Below are 17,941 nucleotides of genomic sequence, written 5' to 3'. Positions count from 1 at the left end.
TCTGTTTTAAGGTGTTGCTTAATTGAACTGTACACTGTTTACTTTGCACAATATTCTGGTTCAGCAAAGATAATTACGCGAAAAAACCTAATGAAATTCTGAAGAAAGTGTAAAACGTTTCCTGAATCCTTAATCTATCGGTTTTTTGCAGGATTTCACCTGTTAGCAGTCAATTATCGATCGCAAAAAATTAACTGCCGAATTCCAGATCTGTTGTCGGACTAGTCGTGATAAAAATCTCCTCCACATCTGGCGAAAGTACATAATTTATAATTTAATTACGTGCCGTATAAGTTCGCTCGTATTTATGAACAGAACTCGAAACTTTGGCGTGCCGTTTCGTTCCCGAAAGGCGATTTAAATAAATTCTTTTACGAACGAAATTTCAAGAGGGCGATAAAGTGAAATTGCAAAATAAATTTCGGCAAAAAGTGGATTTTCGCAATTTATTGTAACCAAATCTTCCGGCAGCTGTTGACCGTCCATTCTTGCAACTTCCCCTGGAAGCACTCCGCCTTCCAAGGATAATTCGCACAATGGCCACAAGTTTCCTGAACCAGTCGAAGCCACAAGGTCGCCGGTTGTGACACCGTCATTCAGTATTTTTAGCCTTTTTTTGCAATTCACAAGATTGTTAGTCATCTTCACGTTACGTAGCGTACAGGTGACTAAGGTCACGGCTGAGGACAAACTGGAACCAGTTTAGCAGTGTCTTAAGCAAATCCAGCTGCAGAGAAAGTAGCCGTTGCGCTGCAGATATTGACTGAGGTTTGTTTTTGCCGTGACTGCGGTCAGGTTCAAGGCTAGGAAGGGAAAAAATCGCTGGATTCACGAGCACCAGCCGGAGCGTTGCAGCTTCAGAGTTTCTTTTCCGATTACTACAAAAGACACTTTACCGAGAGTTAATTGCCCTTGTTATTGATGATCTAGTGATCTCCTGCCACAGAACGTGCGGTTTCTCTTGGCTTACATTTTTAAGATTATTCATTTGTCTCAACCAAGTCGTCTGTCTTCATTTCTTGCTTATAGTTATATTGTTGTTCATAGCAAGTACACATATGATTGATGTATGAAATCCTTGACCCTAATCGCACCAGCTGATTACGCCTTTATACTGAAATTGATTATGAAGTAAACACCTTCTATTATAATTTTTTTTCAATAAAAATTGATTATTTGTCTTTAGGGAATGGTGGTAAGTAGGGGAAAATGACTGTGGATTAAGTAATTTCTCTGTGACTAGGAAATTACCCTTAAACGCACGTCAGGGCAACAATTATGACTGTTTGATTTATTAAACCGGAAAGGGTGGGATAATTTTCCTTCCCCAGCAACAGCCAAAGGAAATATTCAATAAGGTGTCATATTTGTCCATTATATTAGACGATCTCCAAACTATCGTATCATTACTCCCTTCCACTACTACTGACGTCATTTAAAAAATTATCACTTTTTTGTTCTTCTCTAATATACTAAGCGACGTCACAGGATTGGTTTAGGGTAGACTTTGCCTTAAAAGAGATTTGTCTTTGCTTAATGCGTCACGAACTTAAAATCACTGTCAAATTAACGCGGCAGCCGGATTATAACTCGACACACGTTCAGTGATCCGCGACTTCATAAAGTTAGGTGAGCGCTTTTTCACCCGATCGTAGCTCACTCACCTCCTATTACACTTTCTGAACAGATTTTTTCCTCCGAGAAGCTGCGAAAATTAGACGAATCTTATTTAGCATCCGAAAGTTATTTACGAGAGACATAAAAGTCTAAGGCAGCATTTTTCCTTTGACTGAATTTCTGTATGGTTGCCTTAATAAAGTGTAGTCTTGTATCCCGGATCGCATCACAAAGGATCTCCTATATTCTTTACAGACACAAATATATAATAAAATGAGAGCGTTTTCTTATATTAAGAGTGTCATTCGCACCATAAGAGTTGTATTACTTCTATATGACGACCGTAATTTCAAGCCGAGGTTGGCGAGAGAGTTAATATTACGAAAAGTCGCAAGAAGCCGGGCTCTGTAGTCGACAGCGACTCTTATTGATAGCACTCGTTGTGAAATACAAGCTTGCCGACATCTGAAATTACTGTTAATAACGACCACGCAACCCCCGATAATAATTCGAATGAAAATTTAATGAAAATTTTACCGGATTCGCTCGATGTGAGGGTTTAATTGTTTTTCAGGAATTTGGCGCCAAACAAAGAAAAATGACGAAATCGCTCCGAAGGAATAAAGAAAAATCGGATAGGGGGTCACTGAAAAATTAAAATTACCTGCAATAATTGAAATTCCTGCCGCCGGAGTGGGCTCCAACAAAGCTTTTTTTAATTTAGGCGCAACAATACAAAAGCCAGCAGATCGAAAATAAACAACGTAATATAGAATTAGATTAACTCCCTAAATAGCTTATTATATACGTACAATTTTGTTATTACTGTCTGTTAAAAAGAAATGTCTGTGTAAAAATTAATCAATGCGAATAATTCTTTCAATATTTCAAGAAGCAAGTTATTCGCTCTATTGTGTTTTTATTTTGCAAATGTTGCTCGTTATGTCGTCCGACAAGATGAATAAATTTTCTCAAAAATGGCTTCATTACCACCGAGCATAAACCAATTAGAGTAAAATCAATATACTCATTTAGCCTAATTAAAACACAAATTAATGATAGTCTGGGATCACCGATTGGCTGAAACAGAAATACAAAATTTGTCGAAATCCTGTTGCGGATTACGAAATACCATTTTGCTCATTAAAACACTTCCTTTTATAATTTGTAAATTCAAAAGCAACCCTTTAATTATTCAATTCTTTTCACGTTAAAATCTGAACCATTTTATCGGTAGTCCCACAAAGTGTCCATTTAAAACCGTTAACTTTTAACAACATCCAATTTGAAAGGGGGTAATATGAATGGTGCTTTAATAATTATAACGGCACGCAAATAGATTAAATCGCAATTACTTTGTCGAATGAGTGTGGTGACATTCCAAAAATTCGGCTTGCCCCACATAATATAAAGCTATGCGGGGTATTTGACTGTATATTCGCGTAAATATATAGCCGTGACAAATAATTAAACATTATGTATACACATGCATGGAAACTTGCCAGGTTAAATGATATTTAGTATTTATGGGATTTTCGAGGTTATAATGAGACAACAAGCTTGTTGACTAATTGAAGGTTCGTGACATCATAAATTAATTCTATATGCTAGGGTGCGTACTGTCAGACTAACATTTTCGTGCCGCATTTCTTATGCATTATGGGACAATCTCATTTCTCTTGGACACTAACTGCTAAAGAGAAGGAACAATTGTCCCCCGAGCTAAAGACAAATTTGTTTGTGACAACAAAAATCCGCCTTGGTATTTCATTAGTAGACTATTTTAATATAAAACTAATAAGAGGTGTATTGTACGCTTCCGGGGCGCTGTTGTTTGACTCTTGACATATCTTTCACAGAAAACGATATATGAAGTTATGGCGTCTCATTCAGTGCACGGGAAAAATTGGCTCGCTCAAAACATCTTGTTACGGAAGAAATCAGCACAAAGGGCCGAACTAAAGTAAAGTATTAATAAAGTTGAGGAGCAGCTCGAGCTCTTTGTACACTAGATTCCCTATGTAATTAAATACGTGGATGTCGAGTGGGTATTCAGAACCTTACTTAGATTATTTCGCGTCTCGTTTACCTGGAGATGTTTCTCACATTCAGGTCACTATTTCGCAATATGAGACTCCGCACACGCGTGAAGCCATGTACTGTCAGTCCAGTGAGAAGAAGAATTTTATTTGTTAATTAATGTCGGAAAATTGTGATAATTATAGCACGTTGCTACAGGTGGAAAACTTACAATACACTCGCTCTCAGACTTTGAACTATAATATCTAAAGTAACTAAAAATGATGAGGATGATATACCATTCAGAGTCTTTCAGACATTCACGCGTTCTTTGTTCGTTCTCTTCTTTAACCCTTTATAATAGTCAAAGCAGTGAAATCTTGATCTACACTTTTTTGTTTCGTGAATTTAAATTCTAAGAAAGTCCTTTATTATTACTTCCACTTCATTTCTAAGAGCTTTTTAAATGAATTGGAGATGTTATTTTTGTTCGCTACATTTTATTTTATTTCTTGCTTCCGCGAGCGCTCACCACACGACCTGGCGAGCGAACTAGCGCCCGAGCACCGCCGCTCCCGACCGAAGGCGCCACTCCAGGTGGCGTTAAGGTGGCCGCATAAGCCTAGGTCGGCCAGATGTGTTACTATTTCAGCGGCACTAGTCGGCCCAAGGCTTGGCACCGAGGCACGCCGCCCCCACGCGTAATCGGCAAAATTCCGGACCGTCACCGTCCATCCCCTGGAATTTCGTCGCAGCTTCTTCTAGTAGAATTGGAAAATTTTTGTCTCTGTGTTTACAATAATTGAACTACTTTGATATGCCATCCATTTAGTAGAAATTGTTCCTTGCAATTACTTCGTTACAATTTGAAGTTCGTTTCTTAAAATTAATCTGCTTCCTACGATATAGCAGTTTGAAGATTTAGCAAATTCTTCTTCCTTTGGTTGTTTCTAGTCATTTCCTTTGAACTTTCTTTGCGCCTTTGTCCGGTACTTCAACAGTTGTAAACTATGCCTCATTTTTAGGAGATTTATAGGGTTCTTTCGAATCATCTCCATCATCGTGTTCTAATTCTGTCTTACTGAAGATTACGTTTCCTATTTTTTCTTGGTTTTGATCTATGTATTGTTCAATAAAAACAGTTTTTGAAGGGTCAAAGTTTAACACTATACACACCTTTCTTCTTCAGGTTTTTCTAAAAATGTATGCAAGATTTTCATTTTTGGTAGCATTATTTTTACTTCCCGAACGTAAGCGTAATAGGTTAATAGGGCCCATCCGGCGACTGGCTACTTTAACGTTTCTTCGACGTTTCGTTGAACTCTAGAGTACGAAAAAATTGATCTCCCTTTTCTGTATGTCTGTCGTTTACCTGACGTCTGTTTAACGTCTGCCTGTTATCAATATCAATTCTTATTACAGTTAATTTCCAAAACTACCTGATCGATTATTATCAAATTTTAATGTATTGTAGAAATATAGTGTAGATGGTAAAATACTAACCAAAATTTGTCTAATCATCATCACCAACAATTTGATGACGTCCCTTCGTATTTTGCGCAGTTAAGGTTACCTAATTTTTATGAAATAATATAGTTCGGTGCTCGTGGTTCATGAGTCCACCTTAATTTTTAATCACAATTACTTTGCAACTTTGCATTATCATTTATTATCAATATTTTTTCTTCATCAAAATGTTATTATAAAATTATTAAAATTTTTCAGAATCAAATTTTATAATTTTTCCAAAAAACTGGATTTGTCGGAGTACGGGATGTTCTGTCCAAATAACCTTCGACCAATTTTTAGTTCTGTTAAACAGCCTTTATAGCTTTTACAAATGTGGCAGTATAATATAACCTGGGAAGTGAGGAGATATAATCAATGATGGTTTGATGGTCCAGATACCCGCTGGACAAGTGAGATACGTGAAAATAATTTTTTTTATTACAAAAAATGCATTATTTCAACGGAAAATTCTAGAAAAATGATACGAGTTACCGAAGAAATGTGACCGGATCCAACTTTTGCAGAGATTTTTAAGAACATGTCTTTCATTAAGTTTCGAAAACAGTCAAAAATTGGCCAAAATGTTTATGGAGGGGTGTATTAAAAAAATTTGCCTTTTTTTAAAAGGTTCCCAAAACATTTCAGGAATACAGATTCTGATGTGCAGATCCCAAAAATAAATCATGTTTCTGGCCCCGGGGCAAAACTCTAGAAATATTCGCCTTGAAAATAAATTTTCAAAAATCCAAAAAATTGCCATATTCGGCGATTCTGGAAAAATGGAAGGACTTTTCGAAAAAATGAGGCCGAAACTAACTTCTGTAAGTCGGGATCAATGAGAAAATGCCTCTAGTTAAGTTTCGAATGTAACTGAAAACTGGCGAAATTTTCATGGGGATACCGAAATATTTTTTGCTTTTGAAAAAGTTATCAAAAAAATATGCGTCGAACGCCAATCGAGCCGTGACATTTTTTCTCAGTTCCACATTAGTGACCAACAACGCACCCAAGAGTAATCGGAGCCGACTCCAGCAATTGATAATTACGGCGCCTGATGGTCTAGTGGTCAAGACACCCGCCCGACACCCGCTCAAACCGTGATTTTTTTCCTCATTTCCACACAAAACATCCATTTATCCAATAGAAATATATTTTGTTACATTTTAACTCCACAAATTCATTGACTTTTTTGTCAGTTTGATTTTCAAGCAAATTTTAACGTAATCTAAAACACAAAAAAAAAGCAAAAGGTTTTTTAAAGTGAACATCATAACCGATACTTTTTCAGTCTTGGCATTCTATGGACTGTATTCTCTAGAACAGTTAAAGATTAATTTTTTTTTTGTTTTACTTGTGACAAGTAAACCAGTGTCCAAGTTTCAGACGTATTAATTTGCAGCATTTTCATTGTGACATTGGCTCTTTCGCTTTTTTTTCTTAATTTTTCCCAATAATATTATTTAAAAAGGAATTAATGTTCTCAGGAATTAATGCTCTCGTTACGAAATGCTTGTTTTAATGGCATACTAGACGGCCTTCATTTTCTTTATTTTTAACCAACATAGCTTTCGGTTCCACAAATTTATAATTTATATTTTCACATTTGGACATTCATTGCAGTTCTACTTCTAAATTAACGCACTTTATGGACCATGGTGTGTTGTAAATTATAGTAAATCTCTATATCTGTTTTTTTAACTTGTCTACTAGATCGAAAAATTGGCTAATTCAAGAACAAGATTCTTGAATTGGTCAATTCTTCTCATAGTTAACTGTTTTGGTAGTGTCGCTATTTTGGCTAATCTTTTCGATACAAATATTTCTTTGAACCGGTTCTACAGCTCATTAGAAGTGGTGCAACCTTTGTTTTAATTCCGCTAGACTGATCTGGTTTTGCTTTCCTATCTTCAACCTGCTATTTCGTGGGATCTCCTTGACTTAAAGTAAGGCCTTGGAAACTAAATTATATAAGCTTTCGTCATTAATTCATTTCCAGTGCAACTAATTATAAACGTCCACACACAAATTCTTTCCTTCGGCTGTTAGATTTTCTAACTTCTTCCATAATCATCTTTATTTTATTATAAAAAAATGAAATATGGTAGACAAGGACAAAGACCTTTAATATATTAATAAATAAGCATTAATCAACAACAAACTACGGCTATTTAAAATATACCTGATTCAGCGGAAATCGCAAAAAACATAATGATTTAGATCCGTGGCGTAAGCATAAATTTAAATCACACAAGGACACCCCCTTAAAACAATAAAAAGTGGCAAGATAAGTCACATTTAGCAGTCTAACAACCTGCTCTTAATTTTTTCCATGTTTTGTATATTAATAAGGCGGTAATGTGTTGAATATGAACACCAAAGCAAATGTCACCTAAGCAAACTGGTCTCTATAAAATATGGGATCACTATAACCGTAAAACTTTTAAATTTGTCTAAAACTGTTTCAGTCTAATTGATTCCACAGGGTCACCATTTTGCATTAAGTAATCACATTTCCTGCATGTATATTATTACCATGCACTTAGACAGTAATTATGAGCAGACAATTTTTATTTTGTTTTAAAAACATAGTCAAAGCGTTTATGGTTTTCTAATCACTTTGTCTGTCCGCCTCTTTCAATATTTTATTACACCTGTTGGTGGTAAAAAAGATTCAGCTGGAACCTCTATTGTCGATTCCACTTTATTACCCACCACTGGCAAACTGTCGCAACCAATGCGCGGATGTGGACTACATATAGGATTCCGACAAAGCCGGTAACCAATTTGTGTAATTGTTTTAACTGTAGTCACGTTCCGCTTTGATCTGCCTTCATTTGATTTACAGATAGAGGAAAGCAAGCATCTCTATGTCATAATCGATAAACGCTGCCCGTTTTCTCAAAAACATACAATAAATCCACAGCTGGAAATTCTATTCAAAGAGCATAATCCACGTTAATAACGCATCGGGGTTTATGACCACTCTGCAAAGAGTAACCCCGCCGCGCCCTTCGAACCTAATCCCCCAAACTGTGTATTAAAAGTTATATTAAAATTTAAAATAAAGTGTAAAAAACTGATGGGGATTGTAGCTTCAAAATGCCGATTTTTTTTGGTTTCATTAAAATCGAATAACTCGTTAATTCGAGGATTCTGTTGCAAGCGATGTTCCCAAATCCCCGCGGACGTCAGGTTTAGCCCCATCTGTCCAAGTATCATTAATAATATCAGTTTTGAAATTAATCGTATCGGAAAGCTTTATCAAAATGAGGCAATTGAGAGTTTTGCGCTGTTTGTTCGAACCGCAAAGCTCGGAGGGGTGTGCCGAAATACTGGAAGAGGTTTCAAAATCGAACAAATGAATTAAGATCATAGCTGACTCGGTAAATTTCAGTTTATGAGCAATTTTTCACTATTAATCAAAAAATATTTCTAATATTTTTAAAACTTTCTAATGAGTCCTCAATAAGTTCACGTTGGAAATTACTTAGTTAGTGATGTTCAAACTAATTTTAAACTTAGAAGGACATTTTCAACGAGTCACAATCGACCACCAAACTAAAACTTGTTGAATGTTCATTAATTTTGTATCTATTTTAGTTTCAGACATTCTAAAACAACAACATCCTTCTCGAAGTTTCAGAACTGCGACATTTTATAAAATTTTAGGAGCTTTCAACGTTTCTAGCAGCTTTTGTGTTTTCCAGCGCTAACTTCGTTATGTAGTTCAATAGTACAGCATTTATGACGCTTAGAATATGCATTAATGATTGACACGAACGTGTGTACTTGCTCTAGATTCCAGTACTAAGAATTTTAATTATAAGTTTTGCTATTTTAACAAGAAGTGGCTTCACATAAAACAGAGTGCACCCATCCAGTAGAGAATATTTTGTTACTGCTTTCTATGAAGCTTCATAAATGAAGCTAAAACAATTTAAAGCATCCTCGTTGAGTTGTCAAAGTTTGTAAAGGTCTTTTTAGTGTGGTGTACACTTTGTTTGACTAATTCGAAAAATTTACAATAACCGTGACGAAAAGCTATAAATAAATATTTTCCAAATGAAGGAACACTTGTATGTTCTAAACTTAAATTTTCTTGATATAAAAATGATGTACACACAGTATCCTAGTAATATTTAGTGTCAAATAGAAAAGTTTTATGTAAATTTTGTGAAAACTGCAGGTATTGTTACCTGTAGTTATAAGTTCTAAATTTACCTTCATTATAAATTCTAGAGCTTTTGAAAAGCCACCACAAAGTCATCACGCTACGGTAAAGTTTGTATTACACGGCAGACGGTTTAAAGCTCATGAAACGCTAGCACAAAGCTATCATACTACATTGAAGATTACGTTAAATAAAAACAGAGTTGTAATTATAAAATTTTGCTCCCTAAGTTACGCTAGAACTTTATGTTCCATCGTCTCCTCTCGCTCTCTCTGTCTTTGTCTGTTTCCTTTTTCTTTCTCCATATTTCTTTTCTTTCTAATAGCTTGTAAACTGACTTATTTTCACATTCTTCAAATGCACAATTTTGCAAAATGTTATATACCCATTTTGGCAAGTAAACAACCAAGGCGGATTCATAAACCACCAGTAGAGCAGTATATTATCTTATAAAATGATCAGGATTTTACCTAAAATATATTTCAAATTTGACAACAATCAGTCCGCTAATTTCGGAGATTATTTGTCTAATAAAAATCGATACAAAGGAGACTTATTTTTTATGCGCCAAGGTCTTCAAACGTCTTCAAACGTCGAGAAAACATGGAAGTAACTGTTCTCTGCATGGGCCTTATTACAATACTTCTTTGGCTTACATTTGAGAAGTTAAAATATAAATAAACATCAAAGAAAAAGAGAAAGATCAGATAGATCAAAAATGAAAGAACTAATCAAGAACAGGAAGGAATTGAAGAGATGGATAAAAGAAAAATTAAAACCTCAGTTCGACACCAAAAACAACTTCGTAATGTAACCGCGAACGCGAGTTTTCCGAGAAGAAGAAGAAATCCATAGATGTCATCATAAAAATAAAATTTGTAGAGACAATGTAATATTTTACATTGTCTCTACAAATTTTAAATATATTTATTTAAAACAGATAACCAAGGGGAAAAACGTCCTCTCAGTAATAATAACATGCTTAATTTCGAGTGTTTATGTTTATACTTCCAAACAACTCGACGATTTTCCATGACAAATTTTTGTGATGCCGTTATTAATATAGGCATACTAGTCACAACGCATAACCAGTGCAAGATCGCAGGTCTGTATGACGATATATAAACCAGTATTGTAGGGAAGCTCATACCGTGTGTTCATAGAATATCGTATTATACTTTGTCTTTTTTTTGGGGAAAATTTGGACGTTTATGTAAAAAAACTCAAAGCGGATTTGTACACCATGAGTACAGGAGTATGTTACTGTATAACATTTAAATCATTTCAAACTAGAATCCTTTAAGATGACGTCATCAAATTGTTGGAGGGGGTGATTACTAAAATTTTGGTTAGCATTTTACCATCTGCATGATATTTCAGATGTACATACAAAATTTGACAACAATCAGTCCAGTAGTTTAGGAGATTAAAGGTCGATTTATAAACTTGTCGCTGACGTTGCTGTCCGACGTTGACGTTGCCGTTGTAAAATAAGTACGCAACGTCGTTTATATCATCCGTTGCCGTTGCCGGTGACGTTGGATTTTCAACTAATCAAATTGGTTTTTTTGTCTATAACACGAATATTTAAGAACATATTTCACATGGTAATTTCTTATAGAAAAATGAGGATTTCACGATTAAGCTCCGCCCCTCGGCTTATGACGCATAAAAAAAATCATCAGAATTGAGATAGGGCGGGTGGGCGGGGCTCATCTTTTGCCTTTTTTACTTAATATACATAGCTATCTTTTCACAACAAGAAACTTAGTACATAGTTAAAATGGTACATTTTTGCAAAGAAATATAGCTTTGATGAGGCGAAGCCTAATTGCAAAATCGATATTTCTTTATACAAATTTTCTATTTTAAACATGTTTTAAGTTTCATGTTGTGAAAAGAAGCCAACACATTTTCAAATAAAAAGGCAAAATGTAAGCCCGCCCACCCACCCTGTCTCGATTGTGATGATTTTTTTTATTCGCCGTGAACCAAGGGGGCGGGGCTTAATTGCAAAATACTTATTTCTTTACAAGAAATGAAAAGCATGTTTTTGAGTATCGTGTTGTTCAAAGAATACTATGTATATTAAGCAAAAAGGGCAAAATATCAACCCCGCCCACCCACCCCATCTCAATTGTGATGATTTTTTTATTCTTAGAAACTTAAAACACGCTTAAAATGGTAAATTTTTGTAGGGAAACATGGATTTTGCAAGTAGGCTCCGCCCCTATGTCTAGCAACAAATGAAAACTTCATTACCTACTACATATTTAGATCAGGGCAGGTATGGGTGGAGCTTAATCTTTGGTTTTAATTTTTTCTTAATATACATAGTATTCTTTGAACAACACGATACTCAAAAACATGCCTTTAATTTCTCGTTGAAAAATAAGGATTTTGCAGTTAAGCTTCGATCACCTTGGCTCACAATGAATAAAAAAAATCATCAGAATTGAGATAGGGTGGGTGGGCGGGGCTACATTTTGCCTTTTTTTCTTAATATGTACAGACTTATTTCGACAACAAGAAATTTAAAACATGTATAAAATGGTAAATAAACGCTAAAAATTGACACAGATGGACAGACAAAAATGGGAGACCAATTTTTTCACACTCTAGGGATCACAAAATGTAGAAAAACCATGATTATTACGCTCAGGAAGCAAATATTATTTGAAGGTAATTTCTACAGTCCGTCAAATCCCGCTTTTTTAAAAATTATAAAAGCTGAGTTTGCGATTTTCGTATTGTGATAATCTCTATAAAGTAAAAACCAGTGGCTAATGGTCGCAAATTTCAAAGGGACACAATCCGCACAAATGTGGACAATATGAAATATATTTAAAGCAAATAACCTACAGGAAAAAATGTGGACATTGTCAATTTGTCAGTGCATGCTTAACTTCGACTGTTTATGTTTATACTTCCAAAGAATTTGTCTATTAGTACGTTTAGATTCCAACTATCTGAGGTTAAAAGAAAATGAAATTTCATTGATTTTTGTCTCCTCAAGGGAGAGGTCACACTCAGGTTTTTTTCCAAAAAACACTAATAAATTTTGATACACATTTATTCAGCAAAATTGTAAAATCACAGATAAATTTTGATTGAAGATTTACCATGATTCCAATAATAAAAATATTCTAAAAGTATTTGCAAAATTTCAAAGCATTCGGTTTTTGCAATTTCAAAGCTAAATTATAAAATATTGTTATAAAATTTTTATTTTTTTCCCAAAAATCAGGATGTTCCTACTACACATGTAAAATTTGACAATCGGACTAGCAGTTTCAGAGATTATTTGTTTAATAAAAATCTGCACAGGCGACCCACATACAGACAGACAGACGAAACAGAAAACCTAATTTTTCGTACTCTCCAACCACACATTTTGGGTGAAATTTATTTGATATTATGATTTTAATTTTAATATTATGTCATCAATTGTTTGGGAAGAATGAATGGATAAATTTTGGCTAGCATTTTATCATCTCTTGACAATCTCAAGGTAGGATTAAAATTTTAGGTTAATCGTACCATAACCTACATTTTAATATTCTACGCGAATGGAATCCCCCAAAAGTATGAAATTAAACGTTTTTCAGAATTGTCCTATTGGAATAAAGAATAACGAACGTGATAAAATAAAAAACTTGACCGTAATCTTTTTTCAATGACATATAAAATGAAAGAGATCCTGGACTCCAAAAGACGCCAGAAAGTATGGCCTGTATAATTTTTTAATGAACTACGTTTGGAGGGTTTATCATTTTTGCAACGTGTGTGTCGTCTTCGAGCAAGACTTCGTAGTTCGACACTTCGACAGTCGCAAAAAATGTAGCCAGGTATTAAATATTCAGACCCCGTTCCCTCACACCTGCACTATAACTATTCGCCAGGAATTTCGATATTAATAACCTCCGATCTCAAGTGCGACGATGTCGAATTTTGCGTTATTTGTTTGCGATGCTTCCAGGAACCATCAGCGCTCCCACCTTCGAATTCGGAAAATAGTGACCGAAATCGGTCTCGAGCGGTTCTCGTGCACGTTCCCCTGCATCGACTATCGATAACTTTGGTCCGTGACATAACATCCCTACATGAACGGTCTCAAGTTGTGCCGTTTCGGGGGCAAAAATTGCGTAATGCCGGGTCACGTGCCGGGAGTTTTAGTTAGGTCAATGAGCGTTATGAGCCGCGTGAGCTGTAACAGACGGAAACAAGGCCGGCACATCATTTATATCCTCCATTTCCAGGCCACATGTGGCCCGCGTAGGCCTGTATATCATACGAGCCTCTATTGATCGGCGCGACTGGAAAATGCCTCAGAAATATACTGCTCTTCTTATCAATCGGCGGCTTACAAAACCTAACGACTGTTTGATATTCCATCAATTCATCAGCTCCGTACCGCTCCATCGGCACACGAGCGATTCGCGCCTTGCGGACCATTTATCTCAATCTTCTTCAAACTCTCTCTTTCCAGAGGTGTCGTTTTCATTTTACCTTTCTCCGGTCTTGGCAGGATGTGGGTCGACCGCATACACGCATATAATTACTTATTTAAATCGCGCTGCTTTTAAAACCGAATCATAAAAACATAATGCCGCACTAACATAAATTTTTATCTCGCCGCCACCGACGCCATGATTAATAATACTCTCATATTTTTGTACGTAATATACACGGCTGCGGGCTTTATAAATCACGGTATTTCCGGATGGCGGGACCGTATTTTTTTGCATTATTTTAACAATTTGTTAAACAGTCGCGCCCATTCCACGGAGTTTCTCACGTACCGAAGTGTCTATGAATAATGGAAGGAAAATGAAATGGAAACTACCGCCGGTATTGAATTAAAGTTCATTTCCAGAATTGGATAACTTCCAAATTCTATTAGAACACACTCAGGTTGAAAAGTTATGAGACCAAGGCGACCACCAACTTTAAAACTGAGAAATGATGTTATAACCACATACGCTCTCCGACAAAACTTTAGAGAGGGCGAGATGGAGACAAATAAGTTCATATCTCTAATCAAATCACACTTCTTCCTTAAAATTTTTAAAACTGAATTAATCACTTAAATGGGAAAATTTACAGGGAGAGCAAATATGAGCGATCTGATTGGCGTTGCTATGTGGTAAATTCAATCTCAACATGATACTAGCCCCTAAGCTGAGAAACCTAGTGTCCAAAAAGCTCGCAATTTACCTCGTCCCAGTAATGAAAATTTAATTAATACACGGTGAGAATATCACTCTATTTCATTATTAATTCTGTTGCCAAAAATAGAACATCGCTCCACACCTAAGAGTATATTCGTTAAAATTATTAATTAATGACGTAGAAATGAGACCGAAAAAGACATAAAATGAAAAATAAGCTGGTCCAAATACATACAAAAATAGCCAACTATATATTTTTTTTTATCTAAAAAACCACAAAGACACGTTGGAAATTTTCGTGACACACATAGATCAATAGAAGCCTATTTTTGTCATTGTATATTAATAACTGAAGAAGGATACATTAAAAATTTAAATTCGCGTAAGATATAACGTAATTTTACAAAATTAATGTTGCACGCTTGAGACCAGAAAATTCAAGGATATTTTTTCCGTTTTATTATGTCTGTTCATTAATATAATATACCTAAATAACAATTCAGGCACGTAAATTTATTCAATTTTTCTATAACAGTGAAGGCATAAATAATTATTTTTGTTAGGAAATTGTCCTTACATAACTTTTATAATTCTAGGTTTCTCTTACGCTTTCATAATTTATTGATCACAAATTGCCACTTTTGTCGAACAATTAGGCTCAGGAGGGGCTGAGACGTCAATATTTGATGACTGCGTTATCGATTCAATGTGTTAACATATATAATTAATAAAAACGAGATTGAAATAACAAGAGAGTACCTAAATATTCAACTGAAGAAAATGAAGACAATTTTAAGTAATAAATATACATAAAATAACACTAACTAAAAAGAAACACACATTTTATTGAAAAATGACTTGGAGTAGTAGTAGTTGGAATTTCATTTGACACAAAGGCATGTCTACGCTGATAACAGCCATTTGGCAGAAACATAACCTTACATTTTAAAAAGACGATTTCTGTCACAAATCCAAACATTGCAACTTTACGTTTTAAAACAAACTACTCCAGTGTCTGGATATGTGACAGAAAGCGTTTGTTTTAAAATGTAAGGTTATGTACTAAACGGATGGTACAAGAATAGACCTACCGTTTGTGTCAAATGAAATTCCAATGCCTACTCTGAGTGATTTTTTAATTGAACGCCCGTCACAATAAAACAATACATATCCAGCTTTTCCGAAAAATTATAAAATTTGATTTAGCGAATTTTATTTTTTATGAGAACCCCTACAAGTTAATATAAAAATACGTATGTCACATTAAAGTAAATTTTCAAATGAGTGTTCCCTTAACAAATTTTGTAATGAGATCATCAACACTTTTGCAAAAACACTTATGTCAGTTTGGATAGGTGCAGTGTAATACTAATGATAACAGTATTATATTCCCAAATTTTTGGAGAATGGAACTTTTAATACAATCATAAATCACAAGTTTAGACTCACCATATTTTGCAAATTTTAAACAAGATTTATTCCGAAAAATTTGAGAGAACATCATCAATTTTGGGGGATAAATAAAAATATTATGTTTACAAAAAGCTCAGCACGGATTCATGAACGTATGCATACGTCTATGTTATTTTATAAAATTTAAAACCAATTTTACCATTGTTTTTCGGGATGATTAGACAGAATTTAGTTAACATTTTCTACATGATATTCATAATATATATACATACAAAAATTTTACAACAATCAGTCTAGTAATTTCGAAGATTTTCTGTTTAACAAAAATTGACACAGACGTTGGACAGACAGACAGACAGACAGACAGACAGACAGATCGACAAAATGTGAACCCGATGGACAATACATCCCGATTTCAACTGTGATGAACTTTTATTTCCCTACAAAAATGTACCATTTTAAACATGTTTTAAGTTTCTTGTTGTGGAATAAAGACTACGCATTTAAGAAAAAAACAAAATATGAGCCCCGCCCACCCACCCCTTTTTTAATTGTGAAGATTATTTTATTCGTCGTGAACCGAGGGTGGAACTTTGCTGCAATTCTCATTTTTCTCTAAGAAATTACCAGATAATAAAATATAAGCCCCGCCCACCCACCCTATCTCAATTATGATGATTTTTTTTATTCGTCGGTTTCTTGTTGTGGAAAAAAGCTACGTACATTATGAAAAAAAAAGCAAAATATAAGCATTGCATTCATATTTTTAGGTTACATTTTGCGCATTTTAGATAGGATTTATCGGCGCAATTTTGAGATTACGTCATCAATTTTTTGAGAGGCAAATAAATATATTTTGATTTAAACTTTACAATGCTTCCGATTAAACCGTCTAGAAAATTTCAAAGTATTCGGTTTTGCAAATCCAAATTAAATTGCAAAACTCAAACGGATTCATAAACTACACGTGTAGGACTATGTTATTTTATACAATTATAGCTCAATTTTGATATCGCGTCATCACATTGTTGGTGGGAACGATTAGATAAAGTTTGGTTGGCGTTTTACCATATAAATGAGATTCATAATATCGTAATATTTAGTAAATTTTACAATAATCGGTCGGAGATTATCAGTCTATAAAAATCCACGCAGACAGAAAGTCAGACAGATAGACAGACGGAAACAAGGGACCTATTTTTCGGACTCTAAGGGTAAGTAAAAACAGATAACGTCAAACTCTCTGTCTGAATTTCTTCCAAATAAAACTTTTAAGCTGACCGATGTCCAATGATAATCAGTTGATATGGCAACAGTTTGCGAACAAAATACACTCTGTAGTAAAACATTTCCCGTACTAGTAGCACGAATAACTACCTAGAAATCGATTAAATGCAAGATCTTTAAATCACACCGACACTGACTTTCTCTGAAAAAATCTTTACAACTATTTGAAATTAAAAAATTTAATATTTCCACACATCGTTATTTATTTATGATTCTACTTGTGTTGGCAAGTGGGTTTAGCTTCCAAAACCTTATGAAAGACATCAACGATCCGATGAATTCGAAAACGAAGACCTCATCCATAAATTCCGGCGGCTAATTTTGTAAAGAGGTCGCAGACTCTCTCCGCAAATCTTCGATAATAAAGTGTTTTTGTGCGTCTGCAGAGATTTCCGTTGGATGTATTATTTCTCCATCATGGCATTTCACGCTACATGTTCCAAGATTTATATCTCTTAAAAAATATAAATGATTCTGTCACAAACATCGTATATTGCTTCGGCGATTTAATTTTGAACGTTCGCGCGGCATACGCGCGTTCTTCTCCGAAAAGAATCAAATCTTGTTCCGAATTACAATTTCATCTAACCTTTCAGTCAGTGTAAATTTGATTTATAGATTCTCAAATCGCGAACTGGATATTTTTATTTGATAAAATGATCTAGATTTTGTTGAAGTGTATCGTATCATTTCCTTATAGCGCGTTTCGATTTTCGCGAAATATTTGATGGCTCGAATTGAGAGAGCCTTTGCA

The 17,941-nt window shown here is 34.8% G+C and overlaps 1 protein-coding gene across 2 annotated transcripts in view; it reads right to left on the bottom strand.

The window, feature by feature from the left end:
• Positions 1-17,941, bottom strand: part of LOC135127396 (uncharacterized) — a 174,424-nt gene that overhangs the window by 147,146 nt on the left and 9,337 nt on the right. The gene's annotated exons all lie outside the window — the stretch shown is intronic.

The sequence above is a fragment of the Zophobas morio genome, unplaced genomic scaffold (genome assembly GCF_036711695.1).
Source record: "Zophobas morio isolate AGI-343-1 ecotype UQ-CSIRO unplaced genomic scaffold, CSIRO_AGI_Zmor_V1 ptg000002l, whole genome shotgun sequence".
Taxonomy (NCBI): Eukaryota; Metazoa; Arthropoda; class Insecta; order Coleoptera; family Tenebrionidae; genus Zophobas; species Zophobas morio.
This window is presented reverse-complemented; position numbering and strand designations above follow the sequence as displayed.